The sequence below is a fragment of the Ammospiza caudacuta genome, chromosome 3 (assembly GCF_027887145.1).
Source record: "Ammospiza caudacuta isolate bAmmCau1 chromosome 3, bAmmCau1.pri, whole genome shotgun sequence".
Classification (NCBI taxonomy): Eukaryota; Metazoa; Chordata; class Aves; order Passeriformes; family Passerellidae; genus Ammospiza; species Ammospiza caudacuta.
Window position 1 is genome coordinate 50,290,754 of NC_080595.1, and position 16,084 is coordinate 50,306,837.

General features: G+C 39.2%; 1 long non-coding RNA gene across 1 annotated transcript; it reads left to right on the forward strand.

The window, feature by feature from the left end:
• Positions 1-5,075: 5,075 nt before the first annotated feature.
• On the forward strand, positions 5,076-6,872 carry LOC131556111 (uncharacterized). The gene is made up of 3 exons (XR_009274571.1): positions 5,076-5,162; positions 6,030-6,147; positions 6,278-6,872. It is a non-coding gene; the product is annotated as an uncharacterized LOC131556111 (long non-coding RNA).
• Positions 6,873-16,084: the final 9,212 nt, after the last annotated feature.

Sequence of the window (16,084 nt, forward strand, 5' to 3'; positions counted from 1 at the left end):
TGAATCATTATCATCTTTCCATATAAAAGGATCGGCAAAAGAGAACTGCCTTGAATGTCACAGCCCACATTGTGCTGCTTGGGTTGCACTGTGTTGTGGAGGTTGTGATGAGACCTTTTGGGTGGATCAGTTGTCACTTTCTCGTTTATGGTGTGATACCTGTAATCATAGACATAACTGGGAATATAATTGGGAGTGGGCTCTACGAAATGCAACAGGACTCAACACTGCCTCAGCTTTAGATCTTTATGAGTCGCATGAGCAGAAAATCTTGGCTTATTATCGGTGGGAGGTACAGTGTATTTTGAAAAGGGTTAAAGGTTAAAAACTGACAAGAAGAAGAAGGTCAAAGTAAAACCAGAAAAATGAGGTTTCCTTTTATTATATTATTTAGTGTAGTGGTAGCTGAAGAATTTAAGTTAACACATTTTAGTCAACCTAGAAATAATGTATGGCTAACACTTGCTAGGCAGATTAATCAGACTTCGCTTTGTCTCAGCATTGGAGGAGTTACCAACCCCTTTCGAACCTGTTTGGTAGGACTCCCAGTATGGTCTCCTCTAGAATTCTGCAGTTTTATTAATAACCGTGCCTTATGTATGCACAGTATGGTAAATATTAAATTGCCTGCACAGAAAGGGTATACTGCCAGTCAGAGTGATGGCTACCAACAATGTCTGTTAATTCAATCACTTAATACTCCTTTGCATTCTCCACCTGAGGAGTTGGAGCTTTTTGGAAGTGCAAATGCTAGCATGGCCAGCACTTCCAACAGTGGATGGTTTAGCTTTGATTATTCTAATCCTCAAAAGATGAATCCATATAAACAAACATGGGCTACTCTGGATTCAGCTCTAAAGCCAAACATAGTGTCTAAACAACTCTACAACCATTGTAAAGGCTCTAGCATCATGACACCTAAGAAATTACCTACAGGAATATTTCTAATTTGCGGAGATAGAGCCTGGAATGGTATACCTGCTCAACCTCAGGGTGGACCTTGTTATTTAGGCAAGTTATCACTATTTCACCCTAATATATCTGTGCTGATGCAATTAAGTCATCAGGTAAGCAGGCAAAAGCGTAGCTTACATGACTTGGACTGTAGTCAAATAGGAGATCCGTGGTTCTGGAGTAAATTTAAACAAGTGATGGTTTCAGCTTTCCTACCCTGGGGTGCTGCAAGCAAAGCATTGACTCTAGCAAAACAAATAGGGTGTTGGGCTAAGGGTGAACTAAATAAAACTTCACAGATATTAGATATGTTAACTTCAGATGTACAAAGTGTTAATCACGCTGTTCTACAAAATAGAGCTGCTATAGATTTCTTATTATTAGCTCAAGGCCATGGGTGTGAAGAGTTTGAAGGAATGTGTTGCATGAATTTATCTGATCATTCTGTATCTATTCATGCTAAGATAAAAGAGCTACGGCTAGGACTTAATAAGCTTAAGGAAGAAGAAGGATTAGGTATTGATGGGTGGCTTAAAAGTTTCGGATTGGGACCCTGGCTAAGAAACCTTATAACATATGCTATAGGGATATTAGGAGTACTCTTATTGCTTTTACTTATATTACCTTGTTTCTGTAGCTGTATCCAAAAGATGGTTAGTAGGATGATAGAGAAAATGTGGCAAACTAACCTCCTTTCTTTTAAAGAAAAAGACGGGGGAAATGTCGGGAGTTTAGTTCAAGTATGGCTTAAAGAAAAAGGCCACGAAGCCATGCAGCTGAGAGAAAAGTAACAGGTAGCTGTGAAGCAGTTTCAAAGCAGTTTCCAGCCTGACTTCTATAAACAATTAGTCTCTCTCAGGCATCCTTGTATAAGCAATAAAGTTCTCAGGCAGTCTTCCCATAACAAAGGTAACATCCTCTCTGGGAAAAGATGGCACCCTGGGAACAGTTATGGAAGTTTTGAGAACCGTTCGTATCACAGTGAGAACACTGATTTTGTTTGATGTAAACAATCAACGGTATTGTAAAACAAAAGGAGTGGTTAGAGTTTTCTCTGTTAGCCTATCGTAAACCTGGATTTTGGAATATGCATGAAGTTAATTAACACTGTTATTTAAAGTGACTGATCGATCAATAAACTTGGAGTTCGATGCATTATAGGATGGTCGTTCTCCCCCTCACTTCAACAGGTATGGAAGGTAACAACCTTTTCCCTCTCCTCCTGTCTCTTCAAGTGTGTCTCCATTTGGAAATAGAAGGTAAGAACCTTGCCTCCTTCCTGTCCTTGAGTACCAATCACCAGTGGGAATTGGAAGGTAAGAGCCTTGCCCCTCTCTTCCCTTCTCTTCAAGTATGACTCCATTTGGAAATGGAAGGTAAGAATCTTGCGTGTCTCCTCTCCTCAAGTTCCAAGACCCATTCAGAAATGGAAGGTAAGTACCTTGACACTTTCCTGTCCTTGAGTATTAGGAGACATTTGGAAATGGAATGTAAGAACCTTTCTCAGCTGCTGTCAAGTATAATATGGTGTTTAGTAATGGAATCTAAGAACTGTGCCCCTCTTTACCCTTCTCCTCAATTATCAAGAGGCATTTGGGAATGGACAGTGATGAAGAGGCATTGGGGAATGGAAGGTGAGGACCTCGCCCATATCTCACTTCTAGGAAATTGTGGAAAAGCATTTGGCAATGGAAGGAAATAGCTCTGACCCACTATTTTCCTTGAGTACACATTGCCATTTGCAAAAGGAAGGTGTGAATTTTTCCCCTCTCCTGTCCTTGCGTAGAAATTACCTTTTAGAAAAGGAAGATAAGAACCTTGCAGTACTGGTACTCAAGGACAGGAGAGAAGCCAGTTTCTTACCTTTCCTTTTAGAAGTGAGATATGGGCGAGGTCCTCACCTTCCATTCCCCAATGCCTCTTCATCACTGTGGAGAAGAGAAGGGTAAGGTTCCCAACTTCCATTCCCAAAAGTCTCCTGGCAGTCGGAGAGAAGAGAAGAATGGGGCAAGGTTCTCAACTTCTACTCCTAAGTGCCTCTGCATGCCTGAGGAGAGGAGATGGGAAAGGTTCTCACGTTACTTTCCCTAATGGCTCTTGACAGTTGAGGACAGGAGAGGGGCATGTATTTCACCTTCCATTTCCTAATGGCTCTTGGCAGTGAACGACAGAAGCAGGGCTATGTTCTAAACTTCCACTCCCAAATGGCAAGGCGAGGTGAAGCCAGGCTCTACATCCCATTTCCAAATGGCTCTGAAAGGGAGAGGAAGAGAGGAGGAGCCTCTGCACACAGGAGAGGAGAGAAGGAAGCCCTCCGTAAAGGAGAGGACAGGACAGGAGGGCAAGGTTCTTACCTTCCATTTCCAAAAGGCGATATGAACTTAAAGAAGAGAAGAGAGGGGCAAGGATTTTACCTTCCATTTCCAAATGTCTTGTCGTACTTGAGGGGAATAGATAAAAGGACTAAGGTCCTCACCTTCCATTCCCCCATGCCTCTTTATCAATGTGGAGAAAAGAAGAGAAGGGTAAGGTTCCCAACCTCCATTCCCAAAAGTCTCCTGGCAGTTGGAGAGAAGAGAAGAATGGGGCAAGGTTCTCACCTTCCACTCCTAAGTGCCTCTTCATACCTGAGGAGAATAGATGGGCAAAATTATCACATTACATTCCCTAATGGATCTTGACAGTTGAGGAGAGCACAGGGGCAACATTCTTACCTTCCGTTTCCAAATGGAGACATCCTTGAAGAGAAGGGAGGAGAGGGACTAGGTTGTTATCTTCCATTTCCAAATAGCTATTTGTACTCAAAACCAGGAGGGGAGCAAGGTTCTTACCTTCCATTCCCAAATGTCTCTTCATTCTTGAGGAGAAGGGAAGAGAGGGGCACGGTCCTTACCTTCCATTACCAAATAGCAACTTATACTCGACAGCAAATGGGCAAGGTTCTTACCTTCCATTTCTGAATGGTTTTTGGAACTTGAGAAGAGTGGCAAGGTTCTTACTTTCCATTTCCAAGTGGAGACATACTTGAAGAGAAGGAAGGAGAGGGGCAAGATTCTTGCATTCCATTTCTAAATGGGTCTTCATAATAAAGAAGAGCAGAGGAGATGTTCTTACCTTCCATTCCCAAATAGCAACATACTTGAAGAGAACAGAAGAAAGAGGCAAGATTCTTACCTTCCATTTCTAAAAGGCAATTTGTACTCAAGGACAAGGGAGGGGCAAGGTTCTTACCTTGTCTAAAAGTCAGTTTGTACTAAAGGATAGGAGAGGGATAAGGTACCTTCCTTTTCCAAGTGCTGACATACTTGAAGAAAAGGAATGAGATGGGCAAGGGTCTTACCTGCATTCCCCAATGGCTCTTCATTCTTGAGGAGATGGGAAGAGTGGGGCAAGGTTCTTACCTTGCATTTCCCACTGGTAATTGGTACTCAAGGACAGGAGAGAAACAAGATTCTTACCTTCCTTTTCCTAAATGGTGACATACTTGAAGAGAAGGAAGGACAGGGGCTAGAATTTTTCCCCTGTCTTCCCTTCTCCTCAGAATGAAGAGCCATTTGCAAATGGCAGGTAAGAACCTTGCCCCCCTCTTCACCTTCAGTAAATTTTTCCTGTTGGAAAAGGAAGGTAAGAACCTTACTGCTCTCCTGTCTGTGAGTACCAGTTGCCAGTTGGAAATGGACGGTAACACCCTTGTCCCTCTCCTCCCTTCTCTTCAAGAATGAAGAGCCATTTGGCAATGGAAGGTAAGAACCTTTCCCTCCTCTCATTTGCTGTCCTCTCCTCTATAGAGTGCTTCATATTCTCCTTTCCTGTGTGCAGCCACTCCTGCTCTCTTCCTATCCTTTCCAGAGCCATTTGGAAATGGGAGGTAAGCACTGCACCTCACCTCTCTTTGCCTTGCCACTTGGGAATGGAAGGTGAGAACCTTGCCCTGATTCTTTCCTCAACTGCCTATAGCCATTTGGAAATGGATGTTGACAACCATGCCTGTCTCCGCTCTTCAAGTATGAAGAGCCATTAGGGAATGGAAGCTGAGAACCCTGCCCCTCTCCTCAAGTACCAAGAGCCACTTGGCAATGCAATGTAAGCATCTTCCCCTCCTCCTCTGTCCTTTCTTTTCCAGTATGGTGAGGCTCCTCCCCTCTTCTCCTGTGTGCAGAGGCTCCTGCTCTCCTTCTCGCCTTTCCAGAGCCATTTGGAAATGGGAGGTAAGCCCCCTGCATTGCCTTGTCTTGCCTCCATTTGGGAATGGAAGGTAAAATCTTGCCCTGCTCTTGTCTGGAGATGGAAGTTAAGCAACTTGGACTTGTTAGGTTTTTTTGCTTTTGTAGCCAAAGTTTTGGAAGGTATTCCTTTAAAAACTTCAGCTCTCACCATATAAGAGTGTTCATGTTTAAATGCCATATTTTATATAACCTGCAGCTTGAGGGGCTTTGGCTTAACACAAAGCACACAATATGTGTGTATACAATGTGGCTGGGAATCAAAACCCAATAGATGCCTTTGTACCTCATGCAGGTAGTGGGCTTTTGCACAGTCTTTTCCCATCTTTCCAGTACCTTTTCAGTGCAAGAGATATAGAGTTTCTGTTAAAGCAACAGGTAGAAATTTATAGTCAGTCACAGCTCTTAAAGTTCAAATATTTTCTGCACTTTACACCCCCCTTGGTCCACCTAGATAAATTTCTCCAAGTCATTAAATCAGGAGAGACTTATCTTGTTTCTCCGCCCGTGTTCAGATTTTCACGTTACTTGATCAGCAAGTTTATAGATGTTAGAACATTAATTGGCAGCACTGTTTATTTCCAGCTTGAACAAGGAACTCTAGGTTTATATCTGCTTTATTTTTTGAAAATGTGTGAATTTACCTTTCCTGTATCATACATTTAAATTTTTTATGATTTATCATATCATTGTTTGCTAAAGCTATGTTAGATGACTTCTTGAAAAGAGGTTTTTAGGTATCTTACACATGCATATGAACAAAATAAGCTGAAAATATCTACTTATATTATACTTTTTTTTATTTAAGGGGAAAATACATGATATAATTTAAACTACTCAATGTCATTTCAGCACAAACTTTTGTCTGCGGTGGAGCACGCCAATCAAAAGCAGAATTCCCCAGCTATATTTCTGCCTGCCAGCTGAAAACACCATGATCAGATAATGATATTTACAATGCTGTGAATGAGTGAGTTCAAAATAGAGCATTACTGTAAAACTCAAGAACAAGGAGAGGCTCTGCCCCTTTTTGTTCCCCTCTGCTGTCTCCATTCACTCAGAGTCTTAGAGAAGGGGTTTTTCTGCCAATTCTTTTCCAGATGCTGAAGAGGCTGACAACTAGCTCTTCTTAAAGTCTGCAACCTTATCAGAGTGGATGGTATTTGAGTGATACTCTTATTCTTCAAAGAAAAAGACGACATTCAACTTTATTGCTGAGAAGATTGTTCGGCTTTGAGGATGTGCTTTTCCTTTTCTTTTCCTTCCTAATGGGCAGAACTGAATGTCCACAAGATGGAATTTAACTTTTGTCATGCTCTGTGAAGTTATCATATTTTATTCTGTCTTATGCAAAAGATAATTCCATACTATCTTTGATACTATTCACTTCCTTTTCTGTGGCACTGATACTTTGGAGAAAAGTATAAAACTTATTTGTTTCCACAGATAACAGCAGGCCAGAGACTATTTATGGAATGTTTGTCTAAAGGAAGGAGAAATTCTGCAGCTTCAAATAAGTAATTTTATTTTAGATTTAAGAAGTCTTTATTAATGTAAATAGATGACATTTTAAAATAAGCTATTACTAATTTGTGCAGCAAAGAAAAGGTGCTTTATGCTACTCTATATTTGTGAACTATTGCATAAATCATAGAGACCATCAATATACAGATATAGACACTTGAATATATTCATTTATGTTTCACCAAGAAAGAGCTGCAATCCTAATTTTACTTTCGCCTTCCATGTTTCTTTTTGTAGTGCCATATTAATAGTAGATAGTCAGGTAGTGAATTACAGAAATTAAAAATGAAAAAGGATCCGAGCAGAATAGCTTCAAATGTTCTCAGGGTAATTTTTGTGAGAAACACCTTCCCTTGAGTAACCTAAATGATATTAACATGAGAATAACATCTCAGAGGTTGAAAAATGATGGTATTCCTTTGCACAATATGGAAATAAGGGAAGTTTCAGGAAGGGAAGTTCTGGAAAGCAAGAAAAAAAGCAAGCAAGAAAGCAAGCAAGCAAGAGTATCTTGGATCCCAACACAATCCCAGCTCCTATAATGTCTGAGGCAGTAGGACTTCACAAGGGTGCAAACCCATTTCACAGCCTTTGCTCTGCTCTGGTCCTGCCCCACAGGTGGGGCTTTTGATGTGCCAGAGGCTCCACAGCCACTTGGAGCTGGACCAGAGGCTCCAGTGGCTGGGGTGTGGAGCACTGCGCTGCCCCACCTTCACTGAACTTGCCCTGGCACTCCCCAGCCACACAGTTTTAATTCTTTTGAGCCAGCAAGTATTTCTCAGATCCTCCTTATTCTTCCTCCTATTGCTGTAGGGAAGTGATTTCTGTACAACAAAAATGAAGAATTTTATAGTGATTTCTAGAAGTGTGACCATGTGTAAAGTATTTTGTAGCAGTGAATGCTAAGTAATTCCTTCTTTCCAAAACCACCATTTCAATTTCCTAGCTTTGGGCAATTTGACCAAGAAAACTTTCCCTTTTCCTTCCTCCAGCTTTAAGCACTGCCTCTGAGGAAGACAGATTCCTGTCCTACTGTCAGGACAAACTAGATTGTCGCCTAAAATTCCATGCAGCCATGATTCTACTTTTTTCCTCTTCAAAGAGTCTTCTAAAACTTTTCTGCTTAATAATGACTTCATTATGACTCTTCTGAAACCTTAGATAAAGATGACTTTCAAAGTAGAAACACATTTGCACATTGACAATGGAATCATGGAGAGCCTCATAAAACAAAACAACAAGCAAATCAAGGGTGGTGTATGGTTTCAGGTGGGTTTTTTCCTATCTCTTCTTCTGTGAGAGTTTTTGCTGGCTGCAATTTGCTTTCTCCTCATGTCCTCCACGGGACAGCAGATTTGTAGATTACCTCATTAGTCAGACAGAGATGCTTCTCTGGTTCCTCTCATTTTTCTCTGCCACCTCAAGTGAGGCAGAAGTCACTCTCTGTGGCAGTGTTGTCACTGGTGACTGTGGGCCCAATGATTAATCATTTTGCACCAGTCCCTTGTGTTCCTGACCACCCCCACAGGACCTATTCAGCCACACTTGTCTTAGTTTGCAGAACCCAAAGCATTAATTCTGAAATCTATAATGTAGTTTTTAAAATTCTTACTATAATATGAAAAAAGTGATTAGAGAAAAGTCTTAATTCAGAAAGAAAGGAATAATAGCTGTAAGTGTCAGGAGACCCAATTTCTTTCTCCAGTTTCTGACTGGAGTTAAGTTAAACTTACCACTGGGTTCCCAGGAATGAGACATATCAGAGAACACATTTCAGAAAGCACATTATCATTTTCTGTAGCACTGAGCAAGCATACCTTTCCATGCCAGTGGGACATCAAGTTTGTTTGGAAAAAAGACATGTAATGCACTTTGCTTTCACATTGCTTTCTGTCTTTAACTTCCCCCTTCTGGCTCCTTGGACCAGACTATTGATCATTCTGCATTCTGGAAACTAGAAACAAACATGTTTCAGGAGCTGCCTTTAGGTTTGTATGAATGCCAGTATGTCTCCAAGTGACCTTCTGTAGAGCAGTCAAACACTGTATTTGCTGCCAGATGCTCTAAGAGTTGCGTTTGTTCATGACACAATGTGGCTGAAGTAAACATGAATAATTTCAGTCAAGCACCATGCATCCTTTAAGTCTTGAAGGAGTATTTCTCACACTGATTTCTGAGGCTCATTAGTACTGATTCCTTCCTCCACAATGGTTGGAGGGTGTCTGAGCCAATATTTATAGGGAATAATATTATCCTTCATCAACTGAAAAAGTGGATAAAGCTGTCTTCAAGTATTGTTCTATCACTTGTCTGCCAGTTTTCCTATTCAGCTACATTTTTTTTTTACTTCAACATCTTTTTTTGAGTCTGACATTGCTTTTCCTTGCACAGCACTTCAGTTCTATATCCACGAGTAGTTGGAACAAGGGTGGTCCTTTTAAAGTTATCATCCATGCAATGGAAATATATTTACAATATGTATACAGACATACTATTATCTTCACAAGTTCTGCCTGAAGGGTAAGAGATCGATACAGAATTGATTGCTTGAAAATGTTTACGCTAGAGTGATCTTCAAACAAACTACCCAGGGCTTAGAAATAAAACAAACAAATCCCATTTGCTGTACCACTGCATCCTCTAATCGGGAGCAGAAGAGAAGGCAGAACTGTTAGAGACAGCCCTCAGTGGTGTGATGAAGTAAATCATTCATTGGGGATTGCGTTTCTTGTTAATTACAAAAATTACTCAGAATACAAGTTATTCCCCAAAACAGGGAAGTAATTACTCTCTTCTGTGAGTAGATGTACCTAAACAGTACAATTTTTCTTCCATAAATATAGATGCTTGAAAGCTGTATGTTCACATTTACTATTATAGAAGCGTGGAATAATTCAAGTTGGAAAGGGTCTTTAAATGTCATCTAGGCTAACATCTGCTGAAATCATCAGGAGCAATCTGACTCAAGATAGACCCCAGAGCAGGCTACAGGAATTGCCATGTAGAAACTCTTATCCCTCTCCTATGGCTACATGCAGGTTAATTAGAGTCTAAATAAGTGCAGAATGAGGCTGGATGACAATGTCTTTGCTAATTTCTGTGTATCCAGAGATACTTTGACTGTATAGAAGGAGAGCAGTGAGCATATCCCTGCCCACAGGGACATGCAATCAAACTGCAGAATTGCTTTCAACAATCATCTGTAAGAATACAACAACTTAGCTCTGTCACCCACTCAAAACTGCACAGAAAAAAGCATCTGTGCAGATACACAGAACATTCTTAATTGCTATTAAAAATGTTCCAATAATCAATCAAATGCAGGACTACATATATATAAAATTGTAGCTCTCATGAGTTCAAAATAAAGCCAAAAAAAAAAAAGACAAATAAAAGAAGAAACAGTCCCTGTTTGGAAATTTAGTCAGGAATTGTACTTTACATCTGTAAATTGCTTTCTGCTCTTTTTTTTTTTTTTTAAGTCTGTAATATTCTGTATTTTTAAGGTTAATAGTCATAATTTATTTACGAAGATGTGGGAAAGGATTTTTTCTTCTTGTTTATCACCCACAAAAATGTGCTGTGCAGTCCATTTATCAGTCTTTACATGTGCTTTTCCATCATCTTCAAGAACTATGAATCATTCCCCACCCCAAACTCCCATTTCTGATGCCCCACTAAATAAAATCTCAAAAGGTCATGTAACAAACCAATCAGTCCTTAAATGAAAACCATCCATGCATGTGCAGCCCTTCATAAACGAAATACTTATAAAATCATACTGATTGTTTTGTTCTTACAGCTTATTTTCGAGGTGCTAATGTTTGGTGCTTACAATATTACTGATAATAGTATAATAAGTGACACACATTTCAATGCAGTAATTTTATTTTGTCAGTATGATTTCTTCTCCATATTTGTGTCTCACCTCTAGAACTACCTCCAAATACTAACAGAATTTTTGTGTAACGAAATAATCATCTACATAACTTTAACATTTTAAGAACAGACAGGCCAAGACTGAAGATATCAAATTCAGCAGCAAAATTATTTCTAAAAAGTCTAACTTTTCAAGCCTTCCAAATAAGTCCTATCACAACTGATTAAATAAATTAAAAGGCTCTAAAGTTCTGAATAATATTTTTTAATATAGAAAATACAAATGCTCTGTTTACCACCATAAATTGTTGAATGAAAAGAATTAAATGACTGCTGTCTTTCCCTCTTTTCAGTCGTTAGGCTGTTAAATAAGGAAAAAAAAATCATATTTACTATAGCAAGATTTCTCAATTATGAACCCTTTGAAGATACTTAGGGATAGATAATTCCCCCAGCAGAAGGCTTAAAACTGTGTTTAAGATAGGGTTCCAGAGACAGCAAGAATTCCGATTATTATATATTCCTCATCTGGTTTTAAGGCTTTTTTTCCCCCATCTTACCTGTTAGCTGTGATGAAGAGAATAAGCAGCCTACATTCAACTTTCTCATGCAGATCTTATGTGAACAAATTTGAATAATACAAAAATTGTCCAATTTTGTGAGATTCAGGGATGATCAGTTACTCCCAGGAAGACAGTATCCCTTGTGAAAGTGTCACCGTTAGAACTGCCCTAGGAATACCCTTTTTAAAGGAAGAAGCAAAATATTCAATCTCAGTTGGGCTCTATTTTAAATAAATTTATTTCTTTTACAGGATTAAGAGCCAGTTAAAAGTTATGAGTAAAGATAGGAAAACGGGTTTGAATCCATTCAATCCCCTTATAGGCTTATTTTCTGTATTTTATGTAGAAGTACAGAAATCTTATTTTAAAGTGGCAAGCACATGAATTACATATGGGGGACACCCTATGGAAAAATGGCAACATTTCTTGTTTTGAAAAGCACTTAGCTTTAAGAATGTACTTAAATTCAGCTTTTTTTTTTTTTTATTTTAAGTGGAAATGAACGCTAACACTAAGTATTTGCTTGAGTGCTTCCCTGAATTGAAGCCAAAACGAAGGATATAGAAAACTAATAAAGAGGATAAAGGAGGAAACAGAATGATTTAAACCCATCTAGCATGCACTCCTGGAGATTTTGTGAAACCTCAATTTAATACCTGTGTATTTCTGACACCAATATAGTAACACCACAAAATAAATCTGTGAAAGCTAAGAAATTAAATTTTAAGACATAAAACCAGCATGTGAACAATAGTTTACTTCACACCCCAGAAAGCCAAATCTGACTTAGGTGGACTAGAAAAATCAGAATAGGGGTTTTCACAAAAGGCATTAGAAAGAGAAATTATATACCAGTGATGCTGTAATTTGTGAAATGGAGCATTTCCCTCTGTTTCATGAAACAAGTAATCTAATGCAGAAGCACATGTCTGCGTGGTTAGTGATGGCTCATTTAAAGATAACCAGGATAACATATGTGTCATTTCATGTTAGTTTCAAATGACAGCACATGTTATAGCTGTCAAAAGAATATTTAAAATTATGAATTATACCATATAAACTATGTTTGTCCAATCTGAAAAATTTGAAGCAGGTGGAAGCAGCACCCATCTTCACCTGATTTCTGAGATCAGCCTAAACAGATTTTTTTCTCTCAAAGGATTATGCTGCCCTGATGCTGCCTCACACCACAGACAGCAGGCTCCATAATTAAAGTTGTATAATTCTTTTCACTTCCATCCCCATTGGATTTCCTAATGCCTGACCTCACATGGCAGAATTTCACAAATTCTATTTCTTCTGAAATATTGGAGCACATGTTAGAAAGGTACAACATCTGCTATCAGCCATGAAAGTTGGGGTGGGTTGTTTGACTTGGAAAGTGTACAAATAAACACACTTCCTCAAAAGCTGAGTTTGGCTTGCAGTCTGAGGCTTAAGGTAGAATTTGGACAGCCTGGTTGGATCCTTTAGTGAGTCCTCAGAAATCAACACAGAGCATCTGTGCTTCTTGGTGTATATCATAGAGTTAGTTCTGCCAATTATTTATTCTGCCTTGCGCTGGGAGTTGAGAACACTCCAGTATGGATGGTTGCACTCAGGGCACAGCCCCACCCCCACACATAGCACCTTCAAATGGAGGCAGACATAATAGTGAGACCAAAAAATGCAGAAGGAAAACAGTCAGCAGGTTGTGAAAATTAGTATATCAACAGGCAACAGAAAATTCATTATGTTTTTGCTCTTTCTAGAAGAATAAGAAAACATTTTGGACTCACCATTTTTCCAAGTGCAGATCCAGCAACTCTCATTGTACCTCTGCTGAATTGCTGACTGTCACACGGCATTAACCATACCACAATCCTCTCTGAGTTAGGAAAGACCTTTCTGATTTGAGCCAAATAGATGCTATTTTTAATGCAGATGCAAACATTTTCAACTAAGACTGTTATTTATGCTTGCACAATTTTGAATGCTGCGTGAGGAGCCCTTTGGGGGCACAAGGCAGAGGGTACTGCCTGAGGCAGAGGCTCAGAGCCTGGCACCCAATGCCTTGGTGTGCAGAGGGAGAGTCAACAGCACCCATGGCCACATGCTCTTGACAGATGGGGCTCAAAATACTCCACAATTGGAAAAACTAATACAATCCGGGACAAAAAAAAACCCACACTGCATAGCTGTACCATTTTCCCACTCCCCAAGAGACACAGGGAAGTGTGGACTGTATGGGTAAGCAAGCTATGGCTGAGATAGACCCTAAGAGTCTGCCTTAACATGGGGCTAAAGGCACAGGCACTAAACTAGTTTGTCTGATCTTGGTGAGTTACTTCTGTGAGCAAAATTCAGGTTACAATGAATCCCAGTAGCAGTGCCTTTGCCCAGCTGAGAAAAGCTCATTTTACTCCAGGAAACTACAGCTAAACACAGCACAAAGTCCCAAGCATAAGGGAGCACACCACACTTTGATTTCATTAAGTATCAACCCCATATTAAGAGGGAGAAAATGCAGCTTTGACTAAAGCTGCATTTTTATGCCAATAAAAAAAGGACCAGTCCATCCTGATAGCAATTTATAGTAGATAACAATACATCCTAGAGAAAATTTTGTCCTGTGTCATCAAATTTGCTGATACTGTACACTGTATTTTAACAATGCATGTAAATGGTTTCATTCAAGAGAATATTAGTCTTCCTTGTAAGTTTACAATTATTTTAAACATCATAAGAAATATGTTCCTTGCCATGTACTTTCACCAAAATACTTATAGAAATTTTTCTTGCCACATAGTATTTTATCCACACTGTATGTAATCAAAACAGCTTTAAGGATATGTCTCTCTCTGCAAATAAGAGAAATTTCTGCAAGTCAGAGAAATTATTAGCATGAAATCAATACCATGCTGTTCTCTTGATTTCAGGGAAAGCTGAGCGAATTAATTTCGAGAATTTACTTGTGAGATACAGTAGGGAAGCTGGGGAAAAAAAACGTTGAATAGTAATAGGAAAAGACTTTTCATGTGCTCCCTGAATATATATCATACCTCAAAAATAAGACAGGTTTCTGTAATGCATGCCAGAGAGCATTACCAAGAGCTTGACTTTTTTGTAGTTTCTCATTCTGTAAGAGAATTTACAAGAGAAACAGAAGTCCTCTTCAGTTTTCTTCCCTGCTTTATTGATTTATGCTGATTTCCTTTCATGATCTTCCCTTGTTGCAAGAGAGAAGTGACCACTCTTAAGATCGACCAGAGACCATCTCCCCACCCTTCCTCTCGGACAGTGTCGCCCTTCCTTCTCACCCTTCTCCTGCAGGTACAGCCATGCAACCTGAAGAAGTGAAGCAGGTGTCAGTGAGACAGAAAATCAAGAGGTTTTACAGACTCCATGGCTGAAAGAAGCTTTGTTTTAACAGGATTGCTTTCCTATTGTAAAAAGGCAAAGGTGCTCTTTGGAAGGACCTGGGACATCGAAGAAAGGCTCAGTTGAAAAGTTTCATATTGCAGCCCATGCTTTATGTGTTTTGGTATCAGTGTCTGTATATAAGCGAGTATTTTGTATATCAGCAATTTTTTCCGACTGCATGTCTCAGGTTGCGATATTTTTATACGTACATATTCATTATATTTCAATTTCTTTTCCTTAATACCATTTTTCAGTTGATTTAGAAATAAAGCAAGCTCAGCAGAGCCAAGATTAACCCTAGCTCAGCATAATAAGAATTGCAATATTTTTTTCCTCACCATATGTTACTGAAATCCAAGGATAGAAAGTATAAACTTAAAGAATTTCCTCTCTCCCAAAAAATTGTAAATTGCCTCACAAAAACAGCAGCTTCCACAGATACCTCTTGCTCTGCCTGAGGAAAATGATACAAAGTCATTGCAGCAAGAGTACCAAGATAGTTAAAATTATTCCACATGTGCAGTACCTCTCCTTTAACTTGTGTCTCACTTCTGTGGCTAAACCTGGTACCCTGGTAAGAGCCCCAGCACAGATCAGCTGCATCAAGAGTGGTGGCAGGGTTGAAAAGGAGAGAAGGAATTTTTTAAAATAAATAAACTCTCTGAATATTGCTCTTGTTTGGGAGCACTTGTAAAATTCCATGGACATCACAGGGAGAAGGTAGGTAGAGGAGAGACTTGCAATTAGAAATAAAAACACAACAGCTTTCTTGGCCTTGTGGTGGAACAGGAGCCAAGAAATAAGAACAGTTCCACTGAACTACTGGTAGAACACAAATACTGCTATGCTGTAATATTGTCCCATTTCATTGTTTCCTCAGTAAGAGCTAAAGAGTGGTGTGGCATGAAGATAATCTGTTTCTCTGGTTATTGAAACCATTACCTAGTAACTGGATGGTAAGACAGAGAAGAAGACAGATATGACGGTGGCAATGAAGAGCACAGCTACAGCAAAGCAATTTCAGCACCATTTTGATATAAAACAATAGCAATCTTCCCTTAGTTATGAGGTCAACATTTAGTCATCCCATGGTATAATTGTTACAAAAGAAAACAATATTTTTACTTCAGCTTCAATTATATCCACAATATATCATTATTTGCTGAGACTGTCAAGCATTTCATAGGGATTAAGAGTGATTAATAAATGCATCCAGACTAAAACAGATTTAAAGCTAAATAATTGAGCATACTTGATTTCCAGGTGGCTTACATAAATTGGTTTAAAAGAGTCTCAAAATAAAAAGAAAAAGTTAATTAATCTAACTTTTACAGCTATCAGACAGTATAAGAATGGGCTTACATCCTCATACATAACTGTGACTGTGTGAATATACATTGTCCTACGTTCAGTGAACCTGGGATTTTAATGTTTTTTGGCCTCTGGACAAGCAGCAGAATTTATGAAACCAGGTGAAATAGATGTAGTAGTGGAAGAGAAAAAATATGAATTTTGCAGTTCTTTTAAATTATGCAATTT